The sequence below is a fragment of the Macaca nemestrina genome, chromosome 14, assembly GCF_043159975.1.
Source record: "Macaca nemestrina isolate mMacNem1 chromosome 14, mMacNem.hap1, whole genome shotgun sequence".
In the NCBI taxonomy this organism is placed as follows: domain Eukaryota; kingdom Metazoa; phylum Chordata; class Mammalia; order Primates; family Cercopithecidae; genus Macaca; species Macaca nemestrina.
Genome location: NC_092138.1, coordinates 116245063 through 116258651, shown reverse-complemented (window position 1 = coordinate 116258651; position 13589 = coordinate 116245063). Strand labels below are relative to the sequence as shown.

The 13589-nt window shown below is 54.8% G+C and overlaps 1 long non-coding RNA gene across 1 annotated transcript; it reads right to left on the bottom strand.

The window, feature by feature from the left end:
* Positions 1-7272: 7272 nt before the first annotated feature.
* LOC105471892 (uncharacterized) lies at positions 7273-13243 on the bottom strand. The gene is made up of 4 exons (XR_981390.2): positions 13138-13243; positions 11649-11890; positions 10876-11570; positions 7273-7802 (listed from the first exon to the last, which is right to left on the bottom strand). It is a non-coding gene; the product is annotated as an uncharacterized lncRNA (long non-coding RNA).
* Between the last annotated feature and the right edge of the window lie 346 nt (positions 13244-13589).

Sequence of the window (13589 nt, the reverse complement as noted above, 5' to 3'; positions counted from 1 at the left end):
GCAGCAGTGTTTCGGTTCCATAACTGCTTCTGCAGAGCATGGCTACCCCACAGGCAACGTGCTGAGAGCGGCTGAGGGCAGTTCTGCAGTCATGTTTGTACTCATTTTTAACTATATGCAAATCTGGATAGACAGCTGAATGGATGAATGGATGAGTAGATGAGTGGATGGATGGACAGATGATGGATGAATGGATGAGTAGATGAGTGGATGGATGGACAGATGATGGATGCATGATGGATGAATGGGCTATTCATCAATTTCTAGAAAAGGGGCAGTAATTTCCAGGTCACTGCCATGGAAAGGGGTGGTAACTTCCAGGTGTTGCCATGGCAATGATGGGCATGTGTTATGGAAAGGTGCTTTTGGTGCCTCTTTCCTGTTTCAGCTAGCCTTCAATATGGTCCAGAGTTGAGTCCTGCCTCCTAACTCATTACTAAATGTTGGTGGCACTTTCTTAGGCCTTGAATATACAATGGCAAACACAGCAGACAAGCCTCAGATGGAGGGAGGCAGATGGACAGTGAACAAATACATAACCAAACATCTAGAATCTGTGCCAGGTGGTGATGAGCCCCATGGAGAGGAATGCCACAGGGGATGGGGAGGGAGCCAGGAGGAAGTGTCTCCACTGAGTGGTCCGTGTGGCTGAATGGAGAGGATAACACTGGATAACTCAGCCCCATTCCTAACGGCCCGCGGGATCGTCAGAGCAGGACCTGGAGGAGGGGGTGGGAATTTGGGGAAACAAGAGACACAAGAAATGGAGACAAGACAGTGCTCTGATCAAGTCTCGTTTAATGGCGGTAATGCACTGCCTTATATACACTTGGAAGGGAAGGGGTTGGGCTAAGGCGGAAATGACTTCATAATGGAGGGCGTGGCCAGGTAGGTTTCGGTTTCTCCGGTTGGACCTCATGTTGCGCTTGCGCTATCAAGTAGCAATTTTTCCTGGACGCGAGAAAAGTGTGTGAAGAAGAAGCAGGAAGAACGCCATCTTTTAATGGCGGTATTAATATAGGGAAGAAGGTAAATCTAGGGAGGAGGTGTGAGGTGGAAATGAATATAGCTCAGGCGTTTTAATCCTTAATTATTATTCGCTATGGCCGGGGCGTGCAGCTCCGGACACATTCCATCATCCATCTCTCCATCATCCATCCATCCATCATCCATTCAACACCTATCCATCCATCCATCCATCCATCATCTATCCACTAATCCATCCATCTATTCATCTATCCATCCATGATCCATTCATCCATCATCCATCCATCCATCATCCATCCATCCATCCACTCATCCACCCATCTATTCATCTATCCATCATTCATTCATCCATTCATCATCCATCTTTCATACATCCCTCATCTATCCATCCATCATCAATCCATCTGTTCATCTACCCGTCCATCATCCATCATCCATTTATCCATATATCTTCCATCCATCATCCATTCATCCATCTATCCATCCATCGCCCATCATCCATTCATCCATCCCTCATCTATCCATCCATCGTCTGTCCATTCATCAACCATCATTCATCCATCCATGCATCTATTCATCTATCCATCCATCATCCATTCATCCATCCATCCATCCATCCATCCATCTATCCATCTATGAATCCATCCATCATCCATCATCCATTCACTCATACATCCATCCATTCATCTGTCTATCCATCCTTATATTTATGGATGTCCATCCACCCATCCACTTATCCTTTCATCCCTCTATCATCCATACATCCATCCATACATCCTGTGAACAAATGTTTTTGTGTTCTGAGTAGATGGTATCATGAGTGTTAGGGATATATTAGTGAACATGACAGAGCTGGCCCTGCTCTCATAGAGCTAGATTTCATTGGTGGAAGCAGATAATAGAGATGAAATAATTATAAGTGAGAAGAGAGTGTTTTGGGACCATGGGGTGCCTAGCAGGGCACAGTTGCTTCTCTGGGTACCTTGGTCACTGGCCCAGAACCTATTGGTCACTTGTCTATTTTCATCCTTTAGACTGAGGGATCCTAGAAACCAGAGGCCATATTCTCTTCATCTCAAGACCCCCTTCACCAGCGCCAGTCTTTCTGACCCCCAGCCAGGACCCAATGCATAAGTAATGTGCATTACTGAGCCAGCTCTGGCTGAGCCTGGATGGTGGGTAAGATGAGGATCCACAGAGAAGCCAGGGCAGAGAAGGGCATTCTGAGCAGAGGCACCAGCCCAAGCAAAGATGGGGGAAGAGGCAATGCACACCTGTGTGCAGAGAGGGAGCTGCAGGGGAGAGCAGCCCAGGCTGGGGCATCATGAGGAAGCAACCGCAATGTGGGGTGGGGCCCAGAAGGCCTGGACTGCTGCCTGAAGAGGTCAGTGACAAGATGAAGCCCAGTGGGCACTGAGTTGGTGGAGACGTCCCCAGGCAGGACAGAGCATGTGGTGCCGTGTGGTGCTGTGTGGGAGTGAGGGGAGGGCATGGTCGAGTGCAGGTGGAGAGGCATCCCTGCAGGATGTCTGCAGGGACAGAACTGCCTGTCCCTCGCAGCACTCAAGTGCCTCCATGTCCCCCATCAAAGAGCAATAAGCTGCTCCGTTCCCGGAGATGCCACCAGGGAGACGGGGACGTGCAGGATAATAGATGGGAAGGTGCTTTAACTGCCTGGAGACCCCAGCCTCATGGCTGACACCAGCTTCTGAGAAGTGCTGTATGCTGTGCTCATCTGTTCCAAGACAAGCAGATCTTGGGGAGGAGACAGATCTCCCCACATGCCTCCTTCCTTTCCCCTGTGGTGCTGGGTGAACAGCGCCCGTGGGAGCAGGTTGTGGGAGTGCATGGCTGTGTGCAGCTCACATGTTTACATTTGGTTCTGCTCCAAAGCAGCAATGGCAGCTCATGTCTTGTACCATCTCTCCACCCCTAACAACTCAAAACTCCACCTGGAATTGCCAGGAGGCTTCTAAAGCTTTCTGAGACAAAAGGATAATTTACTGAAAAGCCCAGAAGCATGGAGGGGACTGGGTGGGAATGGCATGTGTGTGATGCCTCCCTCCTTCCCCTGCCTGGTTCCAGGCTTTATCTGCCCACTGGCTGGGCCCTGCTCAAGTCTGGTGTGAGCTCTGTCTGACCATGTGACAGGGACGCTGACCTAATATGACAGGGTGTGGGAAGGCTGGGGCAGACAACTGTTCACCTCTTCCTCTTCTTCCTCAGTTACAAAATCCAGGGGTTGTGGCTGGCCTCATGACCACCCAATATGAAGACTATATTTCCCAGCCTCCCTTGCAGCAGTAGGTAGTCATGTGACTCAGTATTGACAAATAGGATATGCAGAAGTGTCACATGACAGCCTCTGGATACCATCCCTAAAAGGCAATTTGTGACTCTCTTCTTCTTTGCCCCATCCTTCCTGGAACAGAGATGTGGTGGCTTGAGCTTCAGCTGCCATCCTGGGCCATGAAGACAAAAGCCACATCTGGAGGTCACAGAGCAGATGCTGGAAGGCTCTTTGTCCTGGTAGCTGAACTGCCAAACCACCCCTGGGCTGCCCACAGGAAGCCTACTCTTCACAGAGAGAGTGTCTCCATGGATGTGACCTTGCTTCTGAGTTGGGCAGCCTGGAGTGGACAAAGCTCTCCCAGGAGAGGGAACAGCCTGAGCCAAGGCCTGGTGTTCAGAGCAAGGCATTCAGGCTGAGAATGGTTGGAGTCTGGGAAGGAGAGTGTAGAGGGAACAAACCCGGGTATCCTTGCGGCAAGGGAGGTGGGTGGTCTGTGTACCCAACTGCTCTGGGGTCCTGCCTGCCTCTTCCATGCAAACCCATCCTCAGGAAAGGGTTCCATACAGGGCCTCTGCACATGCCTGCAATGTCAATATAAGTCCTGGGGTGACTCTCCCATCCCAAAACTGAATAAGAGGTTCTGTACCCCAAGGAGGGGCTTCGGACTTCACCAAGGAGAAGTATTTGAGCCAAGCACGTCTTCTTGCCTGAACTCCATCACTGGCTTGAGATCAGGTAAAATTCTGGGCTCCAGATCCAGCCCAGCCTCTCAAGGACTTACATTAATAGTCAGCTCTACCCTACACCCCTCCACAGTGAAGATCAGACCCCACAATTGCTTCCTGGTGAGTCGGCTGTGGAGGGAGCGGTTTCCAGGCACAGAGGGGCTCTCAGGGTACCAAGTCATCACGGCATTGCCGTGGGCCCCTCCACTCACGGCTGGTAACCCAAGCGTCTGCTCTCAAAAGTGGCTGAGAGAACCTACAGGAGCAGGGCCAAGAGGTGGGGTCTGGGTGGACCCCCTTACTTCTCAGAGCCTCGGGGTCCTGGGCTGGTAGGAGGGAGTAGGGGGTGAGACCTGGGGGGCAGAGGACTCGATGCAGCACAGGAGCTAGGGAAGCTGGCTCAGTCTCCCTGTCTCATCCTGTTTATTTCTCATCTGAAATTTGTCACAACCCCCCAGGCGTCTTTTAGCCAAATCCTTCAGGAAATTAGCTCATGGGGTTAGAAAAGGGATTTTGGGGTGGTTTCTGGTAGCTCTAGGGCCCCCCACAGGGCCAGGGCGGGTCCCTGTCCACAGACCTTGCTCCTGTGGGCTCCCCCCAGAGCAGGGTCACAGATGGCCTTAGGTCCCTCCCCCTTGTTCCTGTCCCCCTGGACTTGAGCTCTTTGGGGGCCGGGATGGGTTTGGTCTGTCCTTAGGCCCACCCATTGTAGTCATTCTTCCCAGAATGGGGGTCAGCAGATCTTTGTTAAGCAATTAGTTCAAAGTCAAATGTTCGTTCCTTTGTTCCATTCAGGGCTCTAACCATCCCTGCCTGCCTCATCTGAGCTCACATTCTCCATTTCTGTGTCGTCAGTTTCACCCTCCACCTCAATTAACACGCAGCAGCTGTGGCTGCTCCCAGTGTGTCTTTGTAGCCAGACTGTAAGCTCCGAAGCACAGGGACCATGTTTGTCTCGCTTGCTGTTTGAATGCAGCCAAATCCCCTGGCTCAGAGAGGTTCCCCAGATGTTGGGTGAGGGAAGGAGGCAGGGGTGGTGTTGTGGGGGTGGGGGTGCTAAGAGTCCCTTCAGAGAAGGAAGGCTTGACTCACACTCCAGGGACAGCTGAGTTCTCGAGATTCTGCCTCTTCTTCCCCCGTGTGGACCAGGCTCCTCCCTCCTCTGGGCCTCAGTGAGGTCATCCTATCTATACCATGAGGCGTGCCTGGGCTCCCCAAGTCCTCTTCATACAGCTCTGCCAGCCAGGCTCTGGCTGCTGACAGCCCAGCACGTGGGGTCACCTCCCCGGTGGTGCACGTTTCTCTGAGCTGAGTGGAGCCGAGCATCACAGAGGATTTTTCCACTGCCTCCTCCTGCTGCAGCCTCTGCCTCCAACAGTAACTTAATTAGCTCGCTGTTTTCCAAACAGGCAAAGCGTGACTCAGCACTTTCGTGCGAGGTCTAAATTTGTCACAACCCCCCAGGCGTCTTTTAGCCAAATCCTTTCGCAAATTAGCTCATGGGGTTAGAAAAGGGATTTTGGGGTGATTTCTGGCAGCTCTAGGGCCCCCCACAGGGCCAGGGCGGGTCCCTGTCCACAGACCTTGCTCCTGTGGGCTCCCCCCTAGAGCAGGGTCACAGATGGCCTCAGGTCCCTCCCCCTTGTTCCTTCCTCCCTCCCTGCTCCCAGTGGGAGCCTCCATCCCCGTGGCTGGAAGTTAACAACCAAGGTCACCAGCACGCTGTGGATCCACCCCTAGGCTCAAGCCTAAAAGGTGTGGGTTCTCCAGGGTGTCCAGGACACTGCCTCTCTTATCCCTGCTGGGCTTCACCAAAGAGCAGCTGGAGCCCATGGGGCTGCCTCTTGTCTTCTGTGGATGGCAGGGGTCTCTGACTAACTTACCTGGAGGCAGAGGTCAGAGGCCAAGGGCTCCCTCCCCTCATTTCCTCCCTCTCTTTAAGGTCGGCAGCATCTTCTCGCCTCCAACTCCCAGGCCGGTCCTCATGTCTTCCCTCTGACTCTGAGCCTCCTAACTCCCTTTTATAAGGACCCTTGAGCTTCCATAGGGCCTGTGCAGATGATCCAGAATCATCTCCCCTTTCCATGAAATCCTTCACTTTGGCTCAACTGCAAAGCCTCTTTAGATAGGAACATTCACAGGTTCTGGGGAAGAGGATGTGGCATCTTTCTGTCTGCCACAGTCACAGGTGTTTCTGCCAGTGCTGACCCGGCTGAATCCTATCATCCTAGCTTCAGCTCAGCCTGCAAACAGCACGGGGGTCGGGGAGGTTCTTGAATAAAGCCCACCTGGGCTCAGCTCCAAGGCGGGGCCGATGTCTTGAAGGTGCCACTGCCTGATAAGAGGGAGTGAGTCTCCCCATCGTCACTGACTGCAGAACAGAAATATGGGTGTGGAATAGATTATGTGTTAATATACATGGTCGCTCCCTGCTTCTCCTGCCATCAATAAGTGCTAAATCATACGTCCAGATGCTCAGAAACAGCGACAGGTTTCAGTGTCAGTACTGCCAAAGCCGTGGTGGAGGCCTTCCCAAAGGCGAGAGCAGCCGAGCTCTGCGGCCTGTATCAGAGGTGTGGCTAGCCAGCCTGCCTCCCTGGCACCACTGCCCTGCTCTCTGCTTGGGATCCTCTGTCAGGGCCCCGGTCCTGGTCTGAGCCGCACCCCTGTCTCCACCTCTTTCTGGTCTGAGGAATCGTGTTTGCTATTTTTCGGCAGAAACAGAGGTGGGAGCCTGGCCTGGCTGCTGCTGAGAGCCCCCAACCACCAAGTGAACGGCTGGGCACCAGCCGCAGGCCTCCCAGCTTCTCGGTCAGACTTGGCCCAGAGGGGAGACCCCAGTTCTGGCTCTAGCTCAGCCTTCCTGGGTTTGAATTCAGCGAGTCACCGGATTTTGGTTTTCCAGAGTGGAGACTACAGTGACGATGCAAACAGCCTGCTTCACGGCTGCCCCCCATCAGTCCGGACCTGTCATCAGCCTGGACCTGTCTTCCGAAAAACAGTAGTGTGGCCTCTCCCCACCTGGAACCCTCCCTGGCCGTCCCTGTCCTCCCTGTGTCCTGGATGAGGGACCTGAAGCCCCTCAGTGTGCCCCCGCAGTGGGTGAGCTGTGGCAGCCAGCTTGCAGGCTTGAAGGCGATGGGGCCCACGGCCTGTGGCCCGCAGGGATGCCATCACCCCAGACAGGGCCCACGACAAGCTGGCTGTGTCCTTAAGAAAGTCACTCGTGTCTGCCCGTTTATCTGCTTTACGGGTGTTGGGTTGGAAACAGTCACGCAGCCAGCCCTCTCCTTTTATAAAGGAATTAAGAAAGGGCACCTGACAGGGCCATGCCCTTGGTGTCTGTAACACGGTGTGCAGGGGTAGGGGCAGAATGAGCTCACAGTAGGCTCTGCCCTGGGCCAGGTGCTGGGCGGGCTGTGCTTTGAATCTTCCCAGCTCAGAAACGCCAGTGAGCCTCTCCACATGCGTGGCAAAGACTTGAGCTCAGAGTGGGTAAGTCACCTGCCCAAGGTCACTCAGCACTGCATGCTGGTCTCTCTGCAAAGTCAGCCTTTCCCAGATGTGGCCCGAGAGGTATGCAGAGATGCATTTGTTATTTTAATAATGTCAGAAAGGGGTCCCTTTCTCTTCTCATTTCCTGCTTCCCCGGTATCCCGAAACCACACCTCCCAGCCTCCCTTGCACTAGGCTGTGGCCACCTGACTGACTCTAGCCAAGGAAGTGTGGGTGGAGCCTTCCTCTTCTGCAGAGACCCTGGAGGTTCACAGATGGAGATGCCTGGATCCCTGCGGCACCTTATGGAAGAGAGAGGAGAGGATGAGACCTGGAGGAATTAATCTACTACCATTTACTGTGAAGTATCAGAAAAAATATAGCCTGCCCATCAAACCATGGGTTCGATAGAGATACTGTTGCTAAATGCGGCTAAAAAATAGGGTGGGGGGATTCTCTTTCTAAAACTAAGTAAATAGCATGGGTGGTCCCTGGAAATGGTGTATCTGGAAGGTGGCTGTGAGGATGTTTGGGAATGCCAGCACTGGGCTCTACTGCTTCCCCAGCAGAAAGAAAGTGCTTCCCAAGTCCTGAGGCTCAGGGTCAGGCCAGCATGGGGTTGGCATCTTTGCCCTTTCCCTAGCAAGTGCCTCTTAGAAAACCCAACCTCCCCTCTCAGGGCCTCAGTCCCCGTGCCCTCTGGCAGCCTCAGGGACATTTGGGCTGACTTCTCTCCCAATTTAGAAGTCACCCATTTTATATCCAGAAAGGGAGAACAAGGCTTCTCCGAAACTCATCTCCCTGATTCTGCAGTCAGCGAATTCCATGAAGCTCACTGTGGCCAGTGCTTTATGTGGCCCTTTTAGACGCACAATCTATTTTACAACTGGCTTCAGGAAGAGGCAGGAAAACGCATGCTTTTCCTCACGTAGGAAATCGACAAGCCCAGTGCCTCCAATCAATAAAATCATATTCTGCTGACGTTGAGAAGGCGCTGAAATGCCATCCTTGGGGTGAGCTCTGCTCTGCGGGAGCTGGGCGGGGTGGTCCGGAGCCAGAGAGCTTTCTCAGTCATGCTGATGTGTTGAAAAACGATCCGGAGCTGCGCGCAAACAGATGGTCTGGGGCGGGGCGGTGCCTCTGAGCGGTGCTGGAGAAATTACCCTGGCTCGGCTGGTGCCTGCTCCCCAGGGGCGTGCTGCGGCCTGGCAGATTGCCCGTTAATGAAACTCAGTGGGCAGAGGCTGCTGAGGGACACGGATTCCCACTCCCTGGAGGAGGGGATGGACGTGGCTTCCTCCCTCTGCTTCCCTACCACCAGTAATGGGGAGCTCACCATGCTTAGAAGGCTCTTCCCTGCACGGAGTTCAGGTCTCCTCTCTGCACCTACCACCCTAGTGGCTCCAAGTCTTAAGGCTGAAGGTTCATCCTGTCTCCTTTAGCAGCAAAGGCTGCAAGCGATACCAAACAGAGGTGGCCAGCACGGGCCATCCCGGGGATACCTGGCTTGGCAGAAGGTCATTCTCAGTTGCAGATTCCCTGCACCCCTGGCATGCTGATACTGGGTATGAGGCCTGGCACCTGCTAGGTTCCAAGTCCATGCCGGATGGGTGAGGGAGGTATGGAGAGATGCGGACTGAGTTGAACACACAGCTCTGATGTAGACTCTGAGTCTCCTGAACTAAGTCCAGCCCTTGAGGGGCAGCGCGGGCAGAGTGGCGAGGAGGGAAGGCGTTCAGGCTTGGCATCAGCACGGCTTCCTGCAGGCTCTGCGTGGAGCCCACATGGGCAAGAGGGCGTGGCTCTGACCCTTGCTTCCCTGGGGTCTCCATGAGACCCCTGCCCCATGCACACTGCTCCCACCTGAACTCACTCACCCTCCCCGTACCTTGCTGTGAGGCCCTTCTGTGCAAATCTGCCCCCACGAACACCCCCCTTCTGAGGGCCCTCTGGCACCTGGCTGGGTGGGGAGGTGAGGCCTTGCTCCCGCACTCTCCCCAGGGAAGGCTGTTTTCCACCCCCATGGGTGGTTCCTCCCTTGTCCATATGGTCGAGCCCTCTCTCCTCATCCCCTGCAAAGCCCCAGCTCCTCTGCTCACCTCCTCCAAGCTTTCTGTCCTGGTCCTGTGGGTCAGCTCCCTCCCGTGTAGCCTCACCCGGCCCTGATCCCAGTGTGACCTCTCAGCTCCTTGGCCCTACCTACCAGCTTGTCCCCCACCCGAGCCACCCTCCTGGTGGGCCATGCCCTTGACCCTGTCAGCCCTGGCAGCAGCTCCTCCTCCCGAATCCTCGTTCCAAGCCCCCTTCTCTCCAGCTCGCCTGATGGAGTGCTCCAGTCCCTGGCTGCGCGGAGACCTCACTTCCTGACTGCAGCCACATTCTCATTCTTAACTCCTGCCTGCCCCTTGCCCTTGCCCACCTCTGCCTCGCCCCACTGGATTTCCACGGCCCCCGAGATAGTGCCCCTCACTCCCACTCGCCCAGCACTCTCTCCCTGACCCCCTCACTCCCTTCCTCTGTTGACTGGCAGGAACTGCCCACCCTGTGCAGCCCTAGGGGGCTGGCTTCCCACCCTTCAAATCAACGAGCTTGCACCTGCTCCCCGAAAGCCCTCCTACATGCCCGGCCCCTCCCCTTCACCTGACCCTGACCTCGATGCATGCTTCACTGTGAAGTCAGAGCAGATGGAAAGGCACGCCCCTCAGGCCCTGAACGCCCATTATCACCTCTGCTCTGTCCTGCTAGTCTCGCTTGGGCGACGTCTTGCAGGGACCGACTCTTCTTGGACTCACTCCCTGGTGATGTCCCGAGGATGCTTCTCCTGCAGCTGCCTCCTCTCTCCAGCACCATCAACCTCTCCCTGCCACTGCTTTCCTGTCACTCATCACCCCTGACATTGTCATCCACTGACCTGCCCGTTCCACTCCCCCTCCTGCACGTGAGGCCCAGGCCTTGCTGTCTTGGTCACCAGCATGTTCCCAGGTCCGAAACGGCATCAGCAACAAAGGGTGACGCGTGGTTATTTGGTTAACGGAGCTGAAGAGTGGATGAGCGGGTACCTATGGCCCCAATCCACCAGCCGTCAGCCCAGCCCGGCAGCCACAGAACCATGGGGCCCCCTGGCCATTTACAAGGGCAGGAGCTCCTTCTTTCCTGTGCTGGGCAGACAGCTCCTGCCCGGGACCTTCCACACTGCAGGAGTCCCATGAACAGGACGCAGAGTGGCGGAAGGGAAGGGCCTTAGACCTTTGAACAGTGACCCAGCCACTCAGAAGGGGGAGCCATGTAGAGACAACCATGGGCCTTGGCAGTCCAGTCCCAGGCAGGCCGCTCCAACCTACACTCCAACTCCTCGCGTGCCGTCCCGTCTCTCACCTCTCACGCTTGTGTGATGACAAGAAGCCAGGAAAGATTCTCCCCATCATGATGGTTCATCTCGTTCTCTGAGACGCCTTGATGTCCGGTGCTGCCCGGCCCCAGGCCCCATGCCCACACCCCGCCTTGCCTGCAGGGGAAAATTCTAGACTCCCAAAGTCTTTGCCTGGTTTGCCTGTTATCTGCACAATTGCTCTGCCCCCACTTTTTCCGCAGGAAGTGCCCTGTCTAGGGGTGAACATGAACCTTCGCAGCTAAGGCTAAACGTGCGATGTCTTTGGAGATGGCCCCAAACCAGCAGCACCATATTTGGGATAATTTTCCAATAAAGGGATGTGCACAGTCCCAACCAGGCATGAGATGCGCCTCGCGGCAGGGCCTGAGCAGAGTGGTGGAGAGCCCTGGCTCGGGCATTCCCATGGCTTGGGGTCTGGAGCACGGGCTGTGGCTAGTGTCGGGGCATGTAGGAGGTGCTCCTGTGAGATCATTAGAGATGCAACTTCCTGACCTCCACAGGGAGTTACTGTGCACTCGTGCTGAGTCGGCCGGACGTGTGGCTGGGACAGGACCATGAGCGAGTCCCAAGGACCTTTGCTCCCTGGAGTCACTGATGAAGCGGGGTTGCCAGAGGGGAACATCAGCAGGCCAGTAATCGAAAAGCCTGCAGAAGAGCACGGGATTCTCCAGAAACCTGTCTGGAGAAAAACGATGGATGAGTATTGTTCTTGAAACAACTGGTTGCATGTAATCAAATAATGTTTTCCTTAACTCACCGCTAATTTGTTTTCGAGATCAACCTTACGAGTGGTTTCGAGCTGGGATCTCTTTACTGGCTGTTTCTAGACGGGTTGCCTCAGTCCTTCCTTTCACTTTGACTGCTCTGAATAATTCACATGCACCAAATTGCTTCTTCTCCAACTGCCTAGACATGGGAGGGAGAGTCTGCAGGGCCAGGCTGGGGGTCAGCGAGCAGACAGGAGGTGCTGGCTTCCTCCTCCTTGTCCCTGATGAGGGGCTGTGGATGATTTCAAAAGACAAGAGGGTTTCAGGGCCAGCCTCCATGTCCCCCAAAGGTTTCCCATGTCAGGAATTCGGGGCTTCCCGGGTGCTTCTCCTCCTTTCACATCATGGCCCAAGTCTCAGTTCTGAGAAGCAGAAAGGAGAATCCATTCTGTGCCTCAGAGAATCGCAGTCGAATGTCCAGGGCACATGGAGCAGCCCTCATTCCAAAAACAGAGCATCCAGGTGAGGACAAGAGCCAGAACCAGGCCAGGCCCTGCCTCGAGGGAGGGCGAGCGAGCCACCTCTTCACAGTCTCACCAGCTCAGCTTGCTGTGAACCTCCAAGGAGCTCTGGAAATGGTTGTTGAATTGGAACGATGACCGGAAGGTGCCAGAAGCCGGGCACTGGCTGTCTCCAGACCTCAGTTTGCTTCTGAAGGTCCATCCCTGCCTCGCATGCCTTCACAATGCTTCACGGTGGGAGGTGTGCACCGTCCTTCGTGTATTCAACACACACAGACTGAGAACCTCAACGTGTGCAGGCACGGGGCGGTCCCCGGGACCAGCAGAGGACAGCAGGACCATAGGGACTCCCATCTAGCCTGGAGTCTTCTACAGGGCGCAACAGACACTCAGGAGTGAGCTCCTGTGAGGCAGGGGGCAGGGAACCAAAGACTGAGTCACGCTGACTTCCAAGATCTAAATCAAAAGGAAAACCCCACACCTCCGTGCCCAAGTAACAAAACCATCAGAGGCCACTCCCTTTGCAACTCCCAACTTTGCACTGCCTGGCAGAGGGAAAATGGAAAGTACCTCTGATTGATACCCTCCCACAACCAATCAGACTGGCCACCAGCCAAGTCTTCATTTGCATAAGGGTGTAGCCTGGTAACTTCCCTTCAGCCTCTGATTGGTTGGCCTCTGATTGGTTGCCTCCTGTAACCAATCAGACTGGTCTCAGGCCACTACTTCATTTACATAGGGTGTAACCAAGTAACCAACGGGAAACCTCTAGATGATATTTACACCCAGAAAACTCTGTAACCTGTCCCCTTTGAGCCACTTGCTCCAGCCCACTCCCACTCTGTGGCGGGTACTTTCATTCCAATACATCTGTGCTTTCCCTGCTTCATTCTTTGTTGCTTTGTTTGTGTATTTTGTCCAATTATTTGTTCAAAACGCCAAGAACCTGGACAACTCATAGTCAAGACTCTCCACAGGTAACACCTGTAGACAGTGCTTGGGAGGGACCTGAGCTCACCTGCAGATGGAACAGCTGCCAGCCCATCAGTGTCCCAGAGCAGGCCCAGCCAGGGACAGCAAGTGCAGCCAGTCGGACAGCGGCAGCTCCCTCCCCGCTGTGTGGCCTTGAGACCTCACAATGGAGCCAGCACCTGAGCTGCCTGGCTGGGATGTGGACAGAGCCCTGACCAGGGGCATAGCGAGGTGGTTAGGCACAACCTGCCTGGCCTTCTGAGGCCCAGTGGAAGTCACCTGACTACTCCCAGCCTTAGTTTTCCAATATGAGAAATGGCGCTTGCTGTAGTGATGAGAGGAGGTAATGAACACAAGGGCTCAGCCCGCAGCCCAGCACCCCACGCTCAGCAAATGGGGGTAATGAGGAGCTGCGAGTGGTCAGCAGCCCCCAGGCCCGCACCTCACTGCCCCTGCATTCCCACCACCATCCCCACGGAACCTTGGTGCCCACCAGTC